We start from the raw sequence: 19,279 nt of genomic DNA on the forward strand, positions 1-19,279 counted from the left end.
ATGAAATAATTATACATTTACATATCAAGTCCATATCCATAATAACTAACATTGTTGTAATGCCTTACAAACACTGACCTCAAAATTCACAAGCATGTAGGGAGAGTAGACTAGTTTACAATGCTTTGTCTACTTGTAAGAAGAATCAAGAAAGTACTTCGGCTCTCCAGCGAAGTATTTTCTCATACTTTTGAAGAACATTAAAATGTTAGCAGGCAGTAGTAACAGTATGGCAATCAAAATGGAAAGATTATGAACATCTTCAAATGAATTATTTCTTTTTGTTTGGTTGGTTTTTGAGATTTAGTCCAGTCTGGCATCCTGCCTCTACATCTAGAATGCTGGGATTATAGACTCTAGCACCATGCCTGGCTTTTTCAACGAAACATTTCATTTAATTCATCAGTAAATATACATTCAAAACTTTAGTAGTATGTTTGTGCTCAGTTATCCTAGAAATGTATGCTAACATTGCTTTTACATGATAAGGAAATTAAATGTAATTGTAAAAATAAAAGAATGAAAAGTCTTTGTGTGTAAGGTAGAGACTGAGATGCAATGAACCATGCATATAAAGTTTTCACATTAAAGTTTTCTTTAGCAACAGACATAGATTTAAGTAACAGGTTGTATTTAAAAACCAAATACCATTAGACTGAGTATGAATAAATCCAGGTTCTTATTTTAACCAAACCTGGGAATTACAGAGAAGACAGAGTGGAGTACACTATTAGCAATGAGAGGTGTGAGTCAGGCTTTTAGAGCATGGTGCATGAGGTTTTTTATATTCCCACCTCCATATGCTGTCTTGGCTTCAGTTACCAAGCAATTCCTATATAAATTAAGCAAAGCCATTTAGCTTTTGGTGGGCTCCCTGTTTTTCAAATTTTGTAAAAATAAGGGTATTATACTACATTTTTTGTGTCCTTTTTCTTCTTTAATTCTATCAAATTTTGTACCATTTATCTTTCTTTTAAAAAGTGATGATACAGAAGTTCAAACACATGTTGCAGAAATGAATTAATTCACTACAACCTTAAACTGGATGATGCTGTTCTATACAGATGAAAAAATAAAAACCTGCCTTCTGAAGCTGGTTTTGTTTTTGCTCTTGGGATAATGCAGAAAGATTTTGGATTTCATTGTAATTCATGTACAAAGTCTCACATCTCAGGAAAGCTACCAGTGAAATTTTAGTAAAAAGCAACTTAATTTCTTTTAGAGAAATGAGATAATTTTATTCCTGTGATAACTAAAGGGTAGCTAGACCAAGGAAAATAAGATCACAGGTTTTTTTATTAATCACTTTTATTCTGTTCTCTCTTCTCTATGCTTTAGTGATTAAAGCAATGTTTCACAGAAGTATATAATTTAGTTTTTCCTTAAACCAAGTAGAAATCACATTTTAAGGGGAAGGCAAAGAAATTAATTCAGAGCATGTAAAATGTTCACAACCATTCTTGGTTAGAGGTTTAAATCTTTCCTCCCCTCTCTTCCTTTCCTTTCTGCTAAGGCTGTTACAGTCCCTCTGAGCATTTGTAAAGGAATGTTTTACATCTGAATGTCTCCAATTGACTCTGTTTACCAAATAATGATGGGTAATAGCCCTGATCTCCCAGGGAACATGTTTACAACCCCAAGTATTTTTTTTTTTTTTTCTATCTCCTTCCATTGGGTGAGCTTTTCAAACTTGTTTTGACTGAGAAAATAACCTAGCAGAGTGAAGGATTTCTCTCTGGACCAATAAAGGAGATGTTATTGTGATCTAAGCAAATGTTGGAAAATAAATAGTTTTTCGATCTTTTCTTTCAAAAATGCTAGGAGTCTTGAATAACTTTAAAAAAGAGTAAATATTTGGCTCTGTGGTACATAAACTGAGTACAACGACTGCATAGGTGCTGAAGACAGCTACCATCCAAAGCATAATTTACAGGTTAGTGAATGGCATTCTGTACTCTAGAGAAGCTAAGTTATTCACACATTGAACAACTGTTTATTGAGCCACTACTAGATGCCTACACTTGGCTAGGTGTGGATAAAATAATGATGAGTAAAAAGAGATTAAATAAAGGTCCTTATAAAATCATAGCAGGGAGACGGGAAGTAATCAAATGTTCACACATTTGAACTTGTCTTCACTACCAATAAAGACAAGTCTTATGAAGGAAGGAGATGACCTACCCTGGAATATCAGGGATGATTTCCTAAAGGAAAGTAGATTTTACTTCTATAGGATATTTGAGTCCTCAGTGAGTGAGACACAAATCTGTCTGTGCCAGAAGCACAAATGCAAATGTCTCTATCAGCATGGACTTGAGGCCAGAGGGCAAGGGAGAGGGTAATATGGGGTGAGGCTGTGGAAGTAGGTAGGGTTATATCTAAAGACACATTAAGTTGGTAGTTAGATCACTTATTAAAGACTCTGGCCGTTGTCCCATTACACCTGCAAGCATCTGTTTTCACTAATGAGCTGACAAGAAAGGATTTGATTTAGGGCTGAGAAGCAAAAGTTACATAGTGTTGGCTTAGGTGTGAGGGAAGGAAACAATAGCACTGAAGAATTCTTTTGAAAAGTTTGGCTTTTTAAAAAGAGAAGAAAGAGGTTTAGTGATCTACGTGGGAGAACCTGTGGAGGAAAATTTCATGTTTAGATAAGGCTGACTTCAACATTTTAAAATATCAGTGAGAATGCATTGAGTGAAATAGTTTGAATATACAAAAAAAAATCACAGTTTTCCAATATTGGAAGAAACAACTTGCAAAGCAGCCCTGGGAATCTAACTTAGAAAAGGGAAGGGTGCTGTTCTACTTTAAAAGTTGGGAAAGAGGAAAGTGGGATACAGATTCTAATAAACTTATAGGTGTGGTAATAATAAGGTGAGAGGGTTTTGTAGTCTGTATATTCTTGTTTTCATTTGCAATACTGGTTGAAAGAGAAAGAAGAAGTTAAAGGAATGTTGGGGATTATGGGAAGTACAGAATGTTTGGAAGACTCTTAGATATTACATGAAAATATTGACAAAATAAACATAGTAGGAGTACTACACAAGCAAAAATCTGGTCTGAGTTACAATTAAAGTTTGCTAATTTTAGGAGGAGCTTCAGTTCCACAGCTCACAGGAAAAGGATTTTACTGGTACAGAGGGGAGGGGTGGGTCAGGGGTCAACATGCTACAGGCTAGAGGAAATGTAGGGGTGGTTTTATTTTTTGTTTTGTGTGTGTGTGTGTGTGTGTGTGTGTGTGTGTATGTGTGTGATAGGGTGGGCCACAAGATTTAATGGCGCTTAAATATTTTTATTTTCTGATGCATCATTCTACAGACTTCAAGGTAAAATACTGAATAAATAAAATATTTAAAAATTTTTTTCATGTGTGATAAATGAAATGATGGCATTAAATAATAATCAACTCCAATTACTGATGAAGACTTGAAGAACATATAGTCTCTTTTACAGTTGAAACTTTGGCAATCATTTTTTTCTATTTTTAAATAGTGCCATTTCACTTCTTAAATTCAGATATTCTTAAAGTGCTGAAAGTATTGTACTGAAAGCAAACTAAGAACAAAGTTAGTTCAGGTAATCTTAAGACAGTTGAGAAAAACTAAAAATTGCAGTAGTGCAGCATGATGCAATTTCTATGGATAACTTTGATAAAATATTACTGTGAAGGCTAGGGATATAGATAAAGGTGGAATGCATGCTTAGTATGCACACCTCGGGTTTCATCCCCAGCACTACAAAAAAACCCATGACTATAAATTCTTGATTCTTTTCTATGAGTGCATGTTCTAACCATGTTGATAAGGAGCTTTTAGCTGAAATAGCCTTACCTGATGTAAGGCTTAGCCAGACATATATGTCTTAGCCAAAGGCAGCAATGTACAAGGCAGCAAATGACCCATGATAGAATCTTTTGTTTAATGGATAAATGGAGCAAATTTAAATCATTTTCAAAATTTTGATGGATAGAATTAATTACTTAATGGTCAATGATGAATGGAAATGATACCTAGAGAGAGCCAAGATATAGGACCAGTGCCAAAAATGTAGAATTAAGGACATAAAATCACAGCAATTAAATATCATGAAGCACTGTGGCAGACAAAAAGCAGGAAAAAGCAGATATAAGGATAAGCCTGGGGACTGTGGTAAGGAACAGCATCTTCAGTGGAGAAAAAGAATTAGCATGTTTTTACAGTAGGCATGGAGAGATGGTGATGCAGACAAAGAGCAGGTAGCTGACTGAGATGGTGATGGCAGAGGCTTAGAGTAACATTCAGGGATTCACATGCTGGAATTTGTGAGATAGTTTTTCTGAGCCCATCCAGTTTCAGAATTGAATTTCAGTCTATGTGAGTTATAGCCCAAGTCTTTTCTAGGTTCCAGAAACATCCCTGCATTTCCTTTTTCTATTGGTCAGAATAGACTGAGCAGGTGTTATTTCTTGAAATCCAATCTCTATGGAATGTGAGTGATTTTCCTTGGAGGAGAATTGAAAGAGGGCTCTGAAGCATGAGCACCAGTCTTACTGCTGAGTCTGACTTGGGCAACCTCTGCAAACTCACTTGTCTCTCTGATCCTTTTCTTTCCTCATCTGTGAGATCAAATATATAAGTTCAATAATCCCTGTGGTCCCTCTATTTTTAACTCTTCTAGCTTCACATGAAAAATGTGCCTTTCAATATAATGAGCAGAGCATCACAAAAGATATGATTATATAAATTATGGCATATGCTATTATCTGAATTATTCAAGCTGAAGATACCCTCTGATATATCATTATAACTTTTTTTTTGGAAGAAAGATGAAAGATGCAAGTATAAGCAGTGAGACTTGACACAAACCTTAAGACCCTAAGGCTTATGGTAAAATACAATGCAATAATTATGTAATATAAATACCTTTCTGATTTTGAAGCCTGGGACGTCTCCAAATATTTGTCTTTTGTTAAGTAACTCATAGTAAGTAATTCTATATATGTCAATAACTGACTGCTTCTTACTCATTGTTGTCTCTCAACTAGTACTATAATAGTTAATATAAGTGATGTTTATACATTGTTTTCTGAGAATTTATAATCTAGGACAGAAGGCAAAATAAAAACAATAAAAATTAAATTATAGTAGTTTCCCTTATTTGCCTGGCATAGATTCTAACTTTCCCATTCTGAAACCACAGGTAGTACTAAAACCTATATACCTTGGGGTTTTGTACACATACATAGCTATGACAAAGTTTAAGTAACTAAGACACAATAAGGGGTTAAAAATAATAACAGATAAAACAGAAAATTTATAATAATATACTGCAATAAAACTGTGAGCATCACTACTCTGTGCTTTGAGGTTCATTGTTAAGTAAAGTAAGCATCACCTGAACATAGCACTGCCATACTCAGAAAGTCATTCTGATAACCAAGGAAGTTCCTGTGTGACTAGTGAGCAATCAATTGGAGGTAGGTAACGCAGCACAGATGTGTTGGACAAAGGGATGATTCACATCCTGAGCAGGATGGGACAGGGCAGTGTGGGATTTCATCATGCTACTCAGAATGGTGCACAGTTTCAAAATATTAACTAATTCTGGAATTTTCCACTTAGGTGGACTATGGAAAACTGAAACTATAGATAAGGAAGGAGTACCATAGCTTAGTATGTGCTAAAAAGATTAATCACCATAAGCTTTCAGGAAAGGAGTTATCCAAGATGGCTAGAATCCTAGAGTTATGGAAATAGAAGTTTCATGGAGTGGGGAATCTAGCTTGACCTTGAAGAATAATAAGAGAAATGAGACTGAATGGTGTTGGGCTATCATATAAACTGCTACATGTATCTTTGTAACTTGGGCATATTATTTTATTCCTCTAAACTCAATATCTATTAATAAAATGAAAGAAATGGCATGATATGTTTTATAGTATTTATGTGAAAACTACATGAAAAGTTAGTATGTAGAGAGATAAGAATATTTTCTGGGACATAATAAGAACTCAATATATGTCAGTTATTATTCTGGTACAGATTTATTATTGGATATCATTAACTGTTCTCACCCAAAAGGTGACATGGCAACATTATATCAAAATTGGGAGAGCAGTAAAACAAATACTTTTTTCATATGCATTGTATTTTCCTACTATGTTCTGGGTAAGGAAAAGTTATATAATAATAGATGCCTAAGAAAGTCAATTAGAATATTTTTATTCAAGAAAGTTTTGGACTTTTTCAATACTATTCAATCATATTTTGTTTTTAAATATAAAAGTAACTTAAGTACTAAAGTTATAAATACATGATCACATTTTAAACTCATTGTTCATATCTTTGTGTAGGACACAACCATGTCAAAATGGATTCATTTGAAATGCACTTTGTATTAAAAGCAACCAAACCTGTAAGAGATTGAAAAAACAATCTTTTTTACTTTATAGAAAAAAATAATGCCTGAAATCAAGTACATACATGAAATTGGCTAAAAATGACATCTGACTGGCAACATATATAAGGCAACCTATTCTTTTCATACTTTCCCCCCACCCACCTAGGAATTTAATTTCCCAGAAACCATGAAATATGTTAGTTTTCATTGGTTAACTGATTGATTTGGTTAGGAGTAGAATTTGGCTCTGTCACTATAATCTTTGTCAATCTGACAAATCAAGCCCTAAAGGCAGAGAATAAAATAACAAAAGTCCTGGTAGCACTACATTGAGAAAGAGGTTTATATGAATTTTGTTGGTCAAAGCTTGATGATGGCTTCAGAAGATAAGATGTGGGATATAGGACAGGAGATAATCCCACAATAGATAAATTCAGATAAATGCTTCCTAAATGTTGGGATATTGACTAGAAGCTGTGGTTACATGCTTGTCTTTGAACTTCTCACATGAAAGGGGATTTGATGGACACCTATGAAACAGTGAGCTTACCCAAAGCTAATTCTCAGATGTGTGTCCATGGATAAGCAAATTTATCAACAGACTATGACTACCAAACAAAATAAAAATGAATACAAAGTATAATGCTTGAAAAATTGAGAAACTAAGAAAAAGATTCTTTTGAAGAAAGCAGAAGAAAAGATATAGACCTGAAATGTATCTAAACAGAAATTTTTTGCAAACTGTCAGCATCTGGTAGTGTCTACAGGAAGCTAGTAGTCTCTCTGACATAAATTAGACATTTAACCTTAAAGGACTTTTAAATTATGAGTGCTTTCTAAAATATTAGAATGGAAAATTTTTTTGAGTGAGTGGTTGATATGTCAAGAAAATATGTTACCACTTATGGCCAGGAATGGTGAGCATTTTTTTTCATGTGTGTTTTGGCCATTTGGATTTCTTCCTTTGAAAAAGTTCTGTTTAGCTTGGTGCCCCACTTCTTTATTGGTTCATTAATTTGGGGGAAGTTTAGTTTTTTGGGCTCCCCATATATTCTAGTTATCAGTCCTTTAAGGTACAGCTATCAAATATTTTTTCCCACTCTGTAGGTGGTATCTTCAATTTAGAGACCATAGTTTTGTTGTGCAAAAGCTTTTTAGTTTCATGTATCCTGTTTGTCCAATCTTTCTCTTAGTTACTGTGCTGCTGGAGTTCTACTGAGGAAATCCTTCCCTGTACCTATTGCTTCCAGAGTATTCCCTGCTCTTTCATGTACTAACTGCAAGATTTCAGGTCGGATATTAAGGTCCTTGATCTATTTTGAGTAGATGGGTAACAGGCATGGATCTAGTTTCAACTTTCTGCAGCCAGATAACCACTTTTCCCAGCAACATTTGTTGAAGGAAATGCAAATCAAAATCAAACTAAGATTCCTCCTCACTTCTGTTAGAAAAGCTTGCATCAACAATACCACCAACAACAAATGTTGATGAGGATATGGGGAAAAAGGAAAATTCATACACTACTGGTGGGAATGTAAGCTAGTACAACCACTTTGTAAAACAATATGGAGGCTTCTTAAAAAACTAAACATACATCTGCCATATGATCCAGCAATACCACTCCTAGGGATATACCTGAAGGAATGCAACTCAGGTTATTACAAAGGCACCAGTACACCCATGTTTATTGCAGCACTAAACAATAGCCAAGCTATGGAAATAGCCAAGATGCCCCACTATGACAAATGGATTACGAAAATGTCATCTTTATACACAAAGGAATTTTACTCAGCCACAAAGAATGAAATTTTGTCATTCACAAACAAATGGATGGAACTGGAGAACATCATCTTAAGCAAAGTTAGCCAGGCTCAGAAGGCCAAAAATCACATGTTCTCCCTCATGTGCAGATTATAGACCCAAAACAAATGCAGTAATATTATTGGACATGGGTCACACACTAAGGGTTACCCCTTATTGTTATTCTGTGCATGGAAGGAATAGGGAAAGGGAGGGAAACCTAAAACTTGAATGTAGTTGATGTGCTCACTTGGAGTGAATAAAGTAATTTTACACTGGCAGAGGCCACTATGGGAAGGGGACCTGGAAGTAGTGAAGAGGTCTGGAAGAGATGAACCAATGTGGGTTGCAACACACAAATGCATGGAAGCAATGCTAGGAATCTCTGTATAGCTATCTTTATCTCAAACTAGCAAAAACGAGTCTTATTATCTCCTATGTTTTCTCTTAAACAAAATTGGAAAACAAAAGGGTGCAACGGGTTCTGCCTGGAAGTGGGGATGAGGGGAGGGAGAGGTGGCCCAAACAATGTATACATATGTAAGTAAATGTAAAAACGATAAAATAAAAGAAAGAAAAAAGAAAATATGTTGTCATTTACTACAACCAACATGTGGTAAAATCCTTCCTCTTATCTGACTGCAATTTTGTATTCTTCGATCAACATCTGCCTAATCCTGTTGCACAATGAAATATCTCATTTATGCTTATTGGAATAGCTACGATGAAAAAGATGAAAGATAACAAGAGTTGTTGTGGATGTAATAAAAAAAGAAACTCTCACACATTGTTGTCGGAAATATAAGTTAATATATGGAAAACAGTATTTCCTCAAAAACTAAAAATAGAACTTCTATATGATCCAGCTATCCCACGATGGGGTATATGTCCAAAAGAAATGAAATTGTGTGTTGAAGAAATATCTGTAATATCATATACAGTGAAGCATTATTTATAAGCAAAATATGGAATCAAATTAAGTGTCCATCAACTGACGAATGGATTAAGAAAATGTGAGCTATATGTATGGATACATATATACACATCTGTACACAATGATATACTGTTCTTCCATAAGAAAGAAGAAAATCATATCATTTGTGATAACATAGATGAACCTGGAGGACATTATATTGAGTGAAATAAACCAAGAACAGAAAAACAAATACTACATGATTTTGCTAAAAAAGTTTATCTTAGAGGATTACACAATAGATGGCAGTTACCAGGGACCTTAGCAGTTGATGGGGTTGTTGACTGGGAAGATGTTATTCACAGGATACAAAGTTAGTTAGATAGGATGAATAGATTCAAAAGATGTAAGTACAGCAAGGACTAGAGCTAATGATGACATACTGTACTCTTGAGGAATGCTAGGTGAGTGGAGGCTAAGTGTTCTCATCTAGAAGCTATAGCTCTGTGAGGTGATGGATATGTTAGTTAGCTAGATTTAACAGTTCTACAGCATGTATGTGCTTCAAGAGACTGTACTGTGCACAACAAATATGTACAATTTTCTCTGTCAATTTATTAATAATAATAACACAAAATTTACTCATGGATAATCAATAAAGTTACGGTTAAGTGAAACATTCATCCCTTATAATTTCTGTATGTAAGCATCTAAAATTGTTTAAGCTTGAATATCACAGAGCTTCCATATATTAAATAACATAGAATATCTCCTGTTATCATCCTATTAACAAACCCAGTTAAATATGTGAATGTGTTTCCTTGATCGACAAAAACTCATTAAACACAGGTAAAAATAACACACATGGAGAAGAGGCAAAAGAAGAAAATACATCTTGAAATGTAAAAAAGGAGCTAGAAATGAGATTTTAAAAGTCATGTATTTCATTAAAGAACTTTTGTTAGCAATGGTCTAAAACTTTGATTCCACCATTTCTAGGAGATTAACTAAGGAGTCAACTATGAGAGATAAAGTGCTATTATACACTGAACTAACTACAAACAGGATTTTCAGTCTCCAGAGAGGACATTCTGTAATTTAACATACATAAATTCCAGCAGTGTAAAATCTGACAAGTTGCAAATGCCAGTCTCTTACCATGTTCATCAATGAAGAGCTATGATGGTCCATAAAAATGTCTTCTATACAAAGTTATTATGATGCAGGCCTTCAATCTATTGATTTAACTCACTAAATAATGGATTGTGAAATATCCGAACGAATAGATACACCAAATACATTTTGAGCAATCTAACTGTATAGTCTTTCTGTAACAAGAGATCTTTTTTCTTTTTTTTGTTTCTTTTTGTTTGTTTTCATGTTTGTGAAACAGTCTCACTATGTAGCCTCATCTGCCCTCAAACTCATGATCTGCTTCTGCCTCCTGAGTGATGGGTTTACAAATATGTGTAATCCCATCCTTAAAAAAGATTTTTTAATCAATATGGGTTTGATAAACATTATTTTTAACAATTACTGGAGATAAAGTTCTCTTGTACATGTACCTGAAGTAAAAGTCATTTATTTTATAAACATTAGTGGGCTTATTTGACCCTATACTGTGTAAATTCAGGGCTCATGTTTGCTAGGCAGTTGCTCTACCACTTCAATCAAGCCCCCAGGGCAAATGGATTAAAAAAATATATTCTCAAGGCAATGTTTTGGGGAAGTATTTAATGTACATTTGAAGAAATACTTGACATCCTAAAGATTGATCAAAGTAATATACTTGCAGTACTTAACAAGACAGAAAAAAAATACAAAAATATCAATAACTCAATAACGTTATTTTTTGGAATTGCTTCTAAAATAAAGGACATGTGAAATTTTGCCAGGATACTTTTTTGTTATATCGATTTTGATCCAAATCAAGATTTAAAATATTTAATGAGAAATATGCCTATTTTACAGATAATTGATGCCTTTTTATTTTCCTATTAAACATTAGTTTGAATAATATTTAATATGACTTTTAGCTGTCATGGACAATTAGAGCAATCAAGAGAAGGCTAAAGATTGAGTTATGACATAAATAATGTTTATGTTGTTAACATACTATTTTAAAATAATATCAACTATAATTAAATCTGCTTCAATAGGCCATAGTAACAGGAAATTTCATTAAATACATTTATTTTCTCTTAAAATTTTTTGTTTTATGGTGATGTTCCTTTTCAAGAAAATGTATTTAAAGCTAGGTCTTATAAAATTTAATTTAAAGCTATAAAGTATAAAACACTATAGAAAAGAGGATGTTCCTATCATTACTTTTTTATATAATGGTTTTATAAACTAAAAAAATAAAAAAACAAACCCCACAATTTTTCACATTTCCAGTGTCAAGTTTTTACTTCTTTATCAATTTCACATACATTTCCATTCCCAGCTACTTGAGAGGTTGAAGCTGGAAGGTCTTTTGAGCCCAGTAGTTGGGGTCAGCTTGAGCAACAAAGCAAGACCCTATCTCTTCAAAAATAAAAATTAAGAAAAATTAAAAGTAATACCTTTGCCAATCTCCATTGTGATCCAGCATATTTCTATGCAGTCAGGTTATGACTCAGCTTAGTTCATCCTAAATTAAATGCTACAGAAATGGGTTTGACTCACCAGGTTCTCAGAGTTCCTTTGTAGAATCCTTTGTTCTGAACTCACCCCCCACCCAGTACCCTGTCCCACCCAGTACCCTGTCCCACCCCGACACACACAAGATTGCCATTAATTAAAACTTTGGAAGCATCTGTGCTAATCCTGAAATTCTAGTCATTTAAAAAGTCCTGATTCCAAAATCATTATCCACACTAATATTAAAACAGATGCCTGAAGAGAAAAAATGCTCACTTGGACAATACAATTTATGAAATGGAAAAGTTGGGAATAGAGTAAAATCTAATCCTTTTATCTGAATCTCCAAGATGATATGAATGGTTATTTTCCTTATGTGTTTTCATTACATCTCATGTTGACATTGCATCATGCTGATTTTTTTACTCCTTTTTTCTTAGCATACAATTTCTTCATGAGAGTAAATAAAACTAATGATGCCTTAGGTACCTACTTTTATTGCTACACTGAGCCTTCCTAAAGAGAGAGACCACAGTTCATCCCCCTACCTTCTTCTCTACCACTGAGGACAGCTCATAGTAAGCATTTCTAAAATTGGTTAACTTGTTCTTTAATTGACCTGGAATCAAAATGACCGGGTAATCTGCCAAACTATGTAAAGTTGAATTATGGATGAATACTCTCTCAGTATTAAATAACATTCAGATTAAATGATGTGTTATTTTATCTTTAGTCAGCTTTGCTTATATTCTAGAAAATTTCATATTCTTTAATGTATTTTCTCAGAAATTGTTGTTGGTTTTTATGAACTAAATTTCCCCCTCCTCATATATTAAAATTATAATACCAAATTTGGCTCCATTTGGAGATAGGGCCTTTAAATGTGTAATTAGATTAAATGAAATCATAAGCATGAGATCTTAAATCAATATGACTGATGTGCATATAAGAAGTAGAGTAGAGATGGGTGAATGCAAAGGAAAGACCAGATGAGGATGTAGCAAGAAGGTGGCTGCAGCAAGCCAGTGAGGAAGCACAAGGAGGAATCAACCTGCCAACACATTGATCTTGGACTTCAAACTCCAGGACGATGAGAAAATAAATTTCTGTTATCCAAAACTCCTTGCTTGAAGTATTTTATTATGGCAACTCTAACAAACTAATACCATTAGCTTGAGACAGCTTTCAGTCTGAAATGAATGCTGGTGAAAATATTTCAAGAATTTTATAAATGGTATTTTAAAAATTGTCTCATTTAAAATATTTTCTTACCAATGAGTAAGCCATTTCATTTATTCTGAGAACAAAAAAATATTTTAATTTGCAAAAGAGCAACTTATGTTAAGTAAGGAAAATATTTTCTCTTACCTGAGGCTAAAATGAAATATGTTAAAAAGGTTTTCCTTGAAAAAATTCCAAGATGGCGGCTAGAGGTAGGAAGCAGAAAGCGAGCCTCCTATAGTGAAATCTTGGAGAGACGCTGGAGACACACTTTGCAGGCATAATCACCGAGAAAAGGCATAACTTTGACCCCTCCACATCTCCAGCCTGCGCAGAGAAGCTCCACTTCACGTTAAACGGAGAACCGAGGAGGCCCCCGGGCCGCCAGTGGCCGGCGCCCATACGGCTTGGGAAGACGCGGACCAGGTGACCTTCGTGGTACCGCGGTTCCCCCACAGACAAGCCTGGGCCAGAGCAGCATAGCCCCCTGGACAGACTGACCTCCACCCGGGAAAAAAAGGGAAACTGAGTACTAAGCAATAAGAACAGTTAAGACACGCTGGAAAGAGGGTGGGGCGCCCTGAGCGCTGAAGATTGGGGGAAGGGAATCCTTCCCGGGACTGTAAATAAACGAGCCAGGCGGGCCGGAGAGGCTCTGGCGGGAGCGGGGCGCGCCCAGCAACCAGGAGCGGGGACGCTTGTGAGAGGAGGGAAGACCCACTTCCCACGTGAACTGTAAATAAACACGCAGGCCTGACAACGCTGGGCAGTGGCACCTTTCCCAGTGCTTGGAAAGGGGAAAGGCTGTAGCAGAGGCCGCCGCACAGGAGAACTCTGAGCAAACAAAGCCTGTGGGACCAGGTGAGTGCTAAGCTCACCCCAGAGATCTGCATAAATAACGCCTCCAGCTACAGGCTGAGAGCAGCAGGCAGGCAAACCACAGTTGCAGATACCACTCTCAGAACTGTCTCCAGACGCTTTTTTTTCTTTTTCTCCCTACCTTTGATGAGAGAACAACCGAATTACACCTGCAAGCCGAAAAACTTACTGAAACTGTATTGCATTTGAACTGGGGACACTTGGTGGGGCTTTTTTTTTTTTTTTTTTTCTTCTGTGTGTGTGTGAGTGTAGTTTTGTTCTACTTTATGCATCCCCTTTGATGAGACAACTACAGAACAACATCTGAGGCACCAACTCCAGGACTGGAGATTAAGACGGACAACCAAATTATTAAGACTGAAATTGCATTGCATATAAACTTGGAAGTTTTTTGGTTTTTTTTTTTTATTTTCCTATTTTCCATTTTATTTTAATTCATTTTTATAAATAGATATTACTTTCATATACTTATTTTTTATTTTTTTTATCTTTGATTTTCAATCCTCTCTCTGTCTCTCTATTGTCTGTTCAGCTTACTGTCGATTAGTACACTAACACTCCCTGTTTATACCTTTGAAACTTTCTTGTCTGATACCTTGTTCTGCTTTCTCCCTCTTGTCTGTATATTTGTTTTCCCCTTTTCTTTAACTTCTTGCTTTCCATCTCAGCTCACTCTTCCATTCTCAATATTACCATTGTTATTATTACAAGCTAGAAAATACTTAATTACACACAGTACAGGGACAGTAACAACACCAAGGACAATGACAGGAAGACAGAAAAAACAAGGAAACCAGTTTCCCCACAGCAAAAAATTAGTACAGGAACCAGAGGGGAATGAAGAGAACAGAAACTCAGAGCCAGACTCCAACAAAATGAAGATAAACTATGCCAAAGGACCCAATGAAGCCTACAAGAATAATTTAAAAGAAGACATACTACAAGTACTCAATGAGAATTTTATAGAGATGATACTGGATAGGGTCAACCAAAATGTACAGGAGACACTCAAGAAATTCCAAGACAATAAAAATAGAGAATTTGAAAAAGCAAAAGAAGAAATAAAGGAAACCATAGAAGCACTGTATAAACACCAAAGTGAAAGAGAGAACACAATGAATAAATGGATAAATGAACTCAGGACAAAAATAGACAACAATAAAGAAGAAAACAGCCAGGATATGGAAAACCTCAGAAAAAAGAACGAAACAGAACTGCAAAACAAAACGGAAGGCCAATCCAGCAGAATAGAACAAACAGAAGACAGAATCTCAGAACTTGAAGATGAAATGGTAATTAAAGGAAAAACCGAAGAACTATTAATTAAACAACTCAAGACCTGTGAAAAGAAAATGCAAGAACTCACCGACTCCATCAAAAGACCAAACTTCAGAATCATGGGCATCGAAGAAGGAGAAGAGGTGCAAGCGAAGGGAATGCGTAATATATTCAACAAAATAATAACGGAAAATTTCCCAAATCTAGAGAAAGATATTCCCATACAGATGCAAGAGGCCTCCAGGACACCAAACAGACCAGATCAAAATAGAACTACTCCACGACATATCATCATTAAAACAACAAGTTCAGAAACTAAGGAAAGAATATTGAAGGCTGCAAGAGAGAAAAAACAAGTAACATACAAAGGTAAACCCATCAAAATCACAGCAGACTTCTCAACAGAAACATTAAAAGCAAGAAGAGCGTGGGGTGAGATCTTCCGGGCACTGAATGAAAATAACTTCAACCCCAGGATACTCTACCCAGCAAAGCTATCATTCAAAATAGATGGAACAATAAAAGTCTTCCATGATAAGCAGAAACTAAAACAATATGTGACCACAAAGCCACCATTACAAAAGATTCTGCAAGGGATCCTGCACACAGAAAGTGACACCCAACTTAACCATGAAAAGGCAGGCAGCACCAAACCACAGGATAAGAAAAAGCAAGACAGTAGAGAGTAACATCAAGTTAGGTACACACAATCAAACCTTCAAACAACTAAGATAACTAAATGGCAGGAATCACCACATACCTATCAGTACTAACACTTAATGTTAATGGACTTAATTCACCCATCAAAAGACACCGTTTGACAAAATGGATTAAAAAAGAAGATCCAACAATTTGTTGCTTACAGGAGACTCATCTCACCGACAGAAATAAGCATATGCTTAGGATGAAAGGCTGGAAGAAGATTTACCAAGCCAATGGCCCCCGAAAACAAGCAGGAGTAGCAATACTTATCTCTGACAAAGTAGACTTCAAACCTACATTGATCAAACGAGACAAAGAAGGACATTCCATACTAATAAAAGGGGAAATAGACCAAAAGGAAATAATAATCATCAATCTGTACGCACCCAATGTCAACGCACCCAATTTCATCAAACATACCCTGAAAGACCTAAAAGCATATATAAACGCCAACACAGTGGTTGTGGGAGACTTTAACACTCCATTATCATCAATAGATAGGTCATCCAAACAAAAACTCAATAAAGAAATCCAAGATCTAAAATATGCAATAGATCAAGTGGACCTAGTAGATGTCTACAGAACATTTCATCCAACCTCTACACAATATACATTCTTCTCAGCAGCCCATGGAACCTTCTCCAAAATAGATCATATCCTAGGGCACAAAGCAAGCCTCAGCAAATATAAGAAAATAGAAATAATACCATGCATACTATCTGACCACAATGCAGTAAAAGTAGAACTCAACAACAAAAGTAAAGACAAAAAACATGCAAACAGCTGGAAACTAAATAACTCATTACTTAATGAAGAATGGATCATCGATGCAATAAAAGAGGAAATTAAAAAGTTCCTAGAAGTCAATGAAAATGAAAACACAACCTACCGGAACCTATGGTACACAGCTAAGGCAGTCTTGAGAGGAAAGTTTATAGCCATGAGTGCATATATTAAAAAGATTGAAAGATCCCAAATCAATGACCTAATGATACATCTCAAACTCCTAGAAAAACAAGAACAAGCAAATCCCAAAACAAATAGAAGGAGAGAAATAATAAAAATAAGAGCTGAAATCAATGAAATAGAAACCAAAAAAACCATACAAAGAATTAATGAAACAAAAAGTTGGTTCTTTGAAAAAATAAACAAGATCGATAGACCCCTGGCAAACCTGACTAAAATGAGGAGAGAAAAAACCCAAATTAGTAGAATCAGGAATGCAAAAGGGGAGATAACAACAAACACCATGGAAGTCCAGGAAATCATCAGAGACTACTTTGAGAACCTATATTCAAATAAATTTGAAAATCTAAAAGAAATGGACAGATTTCTAGATACATATGATCATCCAAAACTGAACCAAGAGGAAATTAATCACCTGAATAGACCTATAACACAAAATGAAATTGAAGCAGCAATCAAGAGTCTCCCCAAAAAGAAAAGTCCAGGACCTGATGGATTCTCTGCTGAATTCTATCAGACCTTTAAAGAAGAACTGATACCAACCCTCCTTAAACTGTTCCATGAAATAGAAAGGGAAGGAAAACTGCCAAACACATTTTATGAAGCCAGTATTACACTTATCCCAAAACCAGGCAAAGACACCTCCAAAAAGGAGAACTATAGGCCAATCTCCTTAATGAACATTGATGCAAAAATCCTCAACAAAATAATGGCAAATCGAATTCAGCAACACATCAAAAAGATTATCCACCACGACCAGGTAGGCTTCATCCCAGGGATGCAGGGGTGGTTCAACATACGAAAATCAATAAATGTAATAAACCACATTAACAGAAGCAAAGACAAAAACCACTTGATCATCTCAATAGATGCAGAAAAAGCCTTTGATAAGATCCAACATCATTTCATGATAAAAGCTCTAAGAAAACTAGGAATAGAAGGAAAGTTCCTCAACATTAGAAAAGCTATATATGACAAACCTACAGCCAGCATTATACTTAACGGAGAAAAATTAAAACCGTTCCCTCTAAAATCAGGAACCAGACAAGGATGCCCACTATCTCCACTCCTATTCAACATAGTACTGGAATTCCTAGCCAGAGCAATTAGGCAAGAAGAAGGAATAAAAGGAATACAAATAGGTAAAGAAACTGTCAAAATATCCCTATTTGCAGATGACATGATCCTATACCTTAAAGACCCAAAAAACTCTACTCAGAAGCTTCTAGACATCATCAATAGCTATAGCAAAGTAGCAGGATATAAAATCAACATAGAAAAATCATTAGCATTTCTATACACTAACAATGAGCAAACGGAAAAAGAATGTATGAAAACAATTCCATTTACAATAGCCTCAAAAAAAAATCAAATACCTAGGTGTAAACCTAACAAAAGATGTGAAAGACCTCTACAAGGAAAACTATACACTTCTGAAGAAAGAGATTGAGGAAGACTATAGAAAGTGGAGAGATCTCCCATGCTCATGGATTGGTAGAATCAACATAGTAAAAATGTCGATACTCCCCAAAGTAATCTACATGTTTAATGCAATTCCCATCAAAATTCCAATGACATTCATTAAAGAGATTGAAAAATCTACTGTGAAATTTATATGGAAACACAAGAGGACACGAATAGCCAAGGCAATACTCAGTCAAAAGAACAATGCAGGAGGTATCACAATACCTGACTTCAAACTATATTACAAAGCAATAACAATAAAAACAGCATGGTACTGGCACAAAAACAGACATGAAGACCAGTGGAACAGAATAGAGGATCCAGATATGAAGCCACACAACTATGAGCAACTTATCTTTGACAAAGGAGCTAAAAATATACGATGGAGAAATAGCAGCCTCTTCAACAAAAACTGCTGGGAAAACTGGTTAGCAGTCTGCAAAAAACTGAAACTAGATCCATGTATATCACCCTATACCAAGATTAACTCAAAATGGATCAAGGATCTTAATATCAGACCCCAAACTCTTAAGTTGATACAAGAAAGAGTAGGAAATACTCTGGAGTTAGTAGGTATAGGTAAGAACTTTCTCAATGAAACCCCAGCAGCACAGCAACTAAGAGATAGCATAGATAAATGGGACCTCATAAAACTAAAAAGCTTCTGTTCATCAAAAGAAATGGTCTCTAAACTGAAGAGAACACCCACAGAGTGGGAGAAAATATTTGCCAATTATACATCAGACAAAGGACTGATAACCAGAATATACAGGGAACTTAAAAAACTAAATTCTCCCAAAACTAATGAACCAATAAAGAAATGGGCATGTGAACTAAACAGAACTTTCTCAAAAGAAGAAATTCAAATGGCCAGAAAACACATGAAAAAATGCTCACCATCTCTAGCAATAAAGGAAATGCAAATTAAAACCACACTAAGATTCCACCTCACCCCTGTTAGAATAGCCATCATCAGCAACACCACCAACAACAGGTGTTGGCGAGGATGCGGGGAAAAAGGAACCCTTTTACACTGTTGGTGGGAATGTAGAC

The 19,279-nt window shown here is 35.4% G+C and overlaps 1 protein-coding gene across 8 annotated transcripts in view; it reads right to left on the bottom strand.

Annotated features, from left to right (window-relative positions):
• Positions 1 to 19,279, bottom strand: part of Calcrl (calcitonin receptor like receptor) — a 108,362-nt gene that overhangs the window by 58,753 nt on the left and 30,330 nt on the right. Inside the window, exon 1 of one of the 8 annotated variants that reach the window (XM_074071243.1) lies at positions 13,085 to 13,109. The exons of 6 other annotated variants lie outside the window; for them this stretch is intronic. The gene's annotated coding sequence lies outside the window, so the exon portion shown is untranslated. Of the gene's footprint in view, positions 1 to 13,084; positions 13,110 to 19,279 lie in introns of those variants that run through there. One more of the 8 variants, XM_074071245.1, reaches the window with a different exon arrangement.

The sequence above is a fragment of the Castor canadensis genome, chromosome 4, assembly GCF_047511655.1.
Source record: "Castor canadensis chromosome 4, mCasCan1.hap1v2, whole genome shotgun sequence".
Classification (NCBI taxonomy): Eukaryota; Metazoa; Chordata; class Mammalia; order Rodentia; family Castoridae; genus Castor; species Castor canadensis.